Source organism: Acomys minous, assembly GCF_964271855.1.
Source record: "Acomys minous genome assembly, chromosome: 17".
In the NCBI taxonomy this organism is placed as follows: domain Eukaryota; kingdom Metazoa; phylum Chordata; class Mammalia; order Rodentia; family Muridae; genus Acomys; species Acomys minous.
This window is the reverse complement of record NC_140500.1, coordinates 59,291,839-59,295,599: the sequence shown is the minus strand read 5'-3', so window position 1 is coordinate 59,295,599 and position 3,761 is coordinate 59,291,839.

Below are 3,761 nucleotides of genomic sequence, written 5' to 3'. Positions count from 1 at the left end.
GCGTATCTGAGATGTCATGAGTCAGCCATGTATAAGACAAAGTTTGGCACCTAAATCAAGGGGCTGTTTTTCTGAGTCCTACCTATGGGCCCAGTGCCTGTCAAAGGGTTGAGCTGAGCACCAAGCTTTCCAGGAAAGCCAAGGGTGTGTGGTTTCTACCAGACTCCTAGGGAAGCTGTGACGCCCTAGAGAAGCCTTTGTAGAGGGCGAGGGGACGCACTGGGTGATAGACATAAGCCAGGTGGTGTCGCATTGGAGAATGAGTGTAGCAATGCCATTTCCCAGCAACCCCAGTGACCTCGACTGTATCCGTGGAAGAGTATGCCAGACAATGAGTGGGCAGGGTTGTCATGCTGCTATGCTCTCGAGTGGGCACCACAGTCCAAGTACACTCTTGGGATCATAGCATCTCAGGGTGACTTACAAAAAAGCACACAGGTAGAGACCAGAAGCCTTTGGTCAACACCAGACCTAGACACTGGCAAAAGCCAGGCAGATGCTGCCCTTGCCCACCTAGCCTGTGGGCACATGGCCTCATGGGCTAAAGCAGAAGGATTCTTCAGCCTCAAGACTTCCAACTTCACAAGAGTAAACACATCTGACGGGGAGCAGGAGATGAGCTGTGCGTTCAGCCACCACTCATGCGGCAAAGCCAGTGTTTTAACTGCACCTCGGACTATAAGCCTGTGTGTGGGACAGTGAGCGAAACTCACACAATGCAAAGGGATGAGCTTCCTGGCAGAAGATTCCAGAAACCTACCTGGCAAGTGGAAATTCCAGTCCCATCCTGGGAGAACGGGGCATACTGGCGATTAGCTCACTTGTTTTTAACTATCCTGATGTTTCCCCAGCCCCAAAATCATAGCTGGGCAGGTCCCCAGCTCTGGGTGAGTGTGGGCCAGAGGGTGTTAGTGATGGGTGGAGGCCCTAGCCTTTCTCTGATGGAGAAAGCCACCTATGACCTCACGGGATAAAAGGAACCAACCCAGGCCTGCCTAACTGTTATTACAACAATTACCAGGACCCATCGCCTCCCTTTGGGAAATGTCCTCTTTCAAGTTGCAAGGCCCCGGTGTCCCCTGATTCACAGTAGATCTCAATCATTACTGGGTGCCGATTATAATAATAAAAACTTATTAATTTGTTTTTTCCCACGTGGACTAGTGAATCCTGTTGAAAGGGCTGTAGCTGTGCGCGGAACTCATACAGGGCCACTGGAAGGCAGGGTCAGGAAGCAAAAACACGGATGATGCCCATAAGTGTGGAAGTGCTGGAGGGAGCACACATGTGGGTGCATGTGCTCATGTGCGTGTCCCAGGGGGAGTGCATGTACGCATGGGTGTGTGGGCACTCTTGTTCCAGCCCTCTCTGCCCCCTCCTGGCTTATCCTGGTGTGAAACATAGTGATGTCAAGAGGCGTGGCTGCCTTTGATCCTTCTCAACATCCCTACTCATGAGCAACAGGAGGAAGGGAGGACTAGGGGAAGGTTTTCCTAAATTTTCTTTCTTGTTAGGTGACTCACTCCTGCCACACCTCAGCTGCAGAGGCTTCCAAATGATTGGGTTGAGATTCCAGGCCACCCAGGGACCCTCAAGAAAGGCATCCTCCCACCTGAGTCTCTTCTGCTGTGCCCAAACCTGGTTGGAGCAGAGCCTCTGCTCACACCCTAGCCCTCCCCCCCTTGAGGTCGCCTGCACTACCTTCAGCTAGTAGGGGAGATGGTGAGCAATGGGTTCTTGAAGAAAACACATCATAGCTACAGGAACTTTCTACTCCTTTGTGGTACCCACCAGTTTGGTTCCTCTTATAGAAGGGATCAGGAAAGCCTGGGAAGGCAGATGTCCCAGCACCGGGCACATGGCTAGCCAACCAGAGACAGAGCGGAGCCCATTCTTCCCACTCTGACCAAATGACAGGAGAACGAGTGTGCAGCTACAGATCAGGTTGCTTCTGTCTCACTTTTAAATGCTTTTGAGGAGCTTGGGAAATGGCTCCAGTGGTGATATGATTGCCTGCCATACAAGTGTGATCATCAGTTCCCAGAATCCACGTTTAAAGAAAAATCCAGGCATGTTGCTGAGGGCTTATAGTCCTGGCACTGTGAAGGCAGAGGAAGGCCGATCTTCAGGACTCCCTGGCCAAGCAGCCCAACCCAGCTTACTTGGCAAGCCACAGGGAGAGACCTTGTCTCAAACCAAGTGGATATCTTTTAAGGAATGACATTCAGTGTTGACTTCTGGCCTCTCCACACAGTGTCACAGATGCACAAACACCCAAATACCTGAATGTTTTAAAAATAGACCACTGAGCCAGCTGTGGTGGCACACTCCTTTAGTTTCAGCACTTGGAAGGTAGAGGCAGAGGAATCTATATGAGTTCAAAGCCAGCCTGGTCTACTTAACAATACCGAGATCTACCAGGGCTACAAAGAAAGGGCCTGTGTCAAATAACAACAACAAATGGAATTCATTTTGTATTTTTTGAAGGTTCCAATCCACCGTGTTTGTCGTTTAAGTCTTGTGCTCACATCAAGAAATTACCATGAAAATAACCCCCACTTTCTACATAAAAAGACCAAGCCCCGAGAGAGGCACACTCTCATTCATGTTTGCACAGTCAGAAAGTGCTAGAATCCAAGGCCAGAGGGCCCAGGCCTTCTCTGGACCCTGGAAACTGAGTTCCATATGCCTGATGTCTCCTCCAAGGCAAACAGTCCTTTCAGAGGGTTCCCCACGCCCAGGCCCCTGCCTGTAGCGGGCTTTGCACTGTTCCCAATGGCCTCCTCAGGAGCAACCACAGGCTATGAGTTACAGAGACTGATGGGCTGCCTGTAGCTCTCCACACCAACCCCCAAGTCTGGGAAAGTTTCATCTTTAGCAGATGAACGTGCCAGGGCTGGCAGGGAGCCTTCCCTCTTTCGCTCAATGATACTCTTCACACAACTGGCTCACAACAACACTGGGTTGTTTTTAAGGCATCATTTCTCAACCTGTGGGTCACGACCCCTTTGGGGGGAGGTTGAAGGATCCTTTTACAGGGGTCACCTGAGACCATTGGAAAACACAGATATTTACATTCCAATTCACAACAGTAGTAAAATGACAATTACCAAGTAGTAATGAAAATAATTTTATGGTTTGGGTCACCACCACTTGAGGAGCTGTACTAAAGGGTTGCAGCATTAGGAAGGTTGAGAGCCGCTGTTTTAAAGGGTCAAAAAGAAACTGTTCTCTACTTTCTCTTGGGCTCATTTGGTTGCCTAGATAGTAAAGCCAACAGTAGTTGACATACCTGGACCAAGACCTACACTACATCTCATCCCATGTGGATTCTGGAAGTTTCTGTCTCTTGCAAATGTGAAGGGTGCTCCTGTCTCAAGTCTGAGGGTGATCTCAATGGAAGACATCAGGGTTGGAAAGATGGTCTCAGCAAGGAAGATGGGGAGGAGACAGAGGGAGGGACAGAGACAGACAGACAGACAGACAGACAGACAGACAGACAGACTCACTGACAGTTACTGGGAAGAGGGTGTGTTGAGGGGATGTAGAGAGATAGTCAGAGGAGAACAGGGTGGGGGCAGGTATTCAGAATCAAGGATGGAGACAGAGGTGGAGGGAGTGGGAATGAGGAAGGGGAAGGGAAAGCAAAGAGCAGAGGGAAAGGAAGGAGAGCAGATGGGGTGGGTCAGAAGCCCTAAGGAGGAGCTGCAGTGTGGAAGGGACAGAGGTGTCCCTGTCTTGTCCTCCCTGTGTCCTGGCTT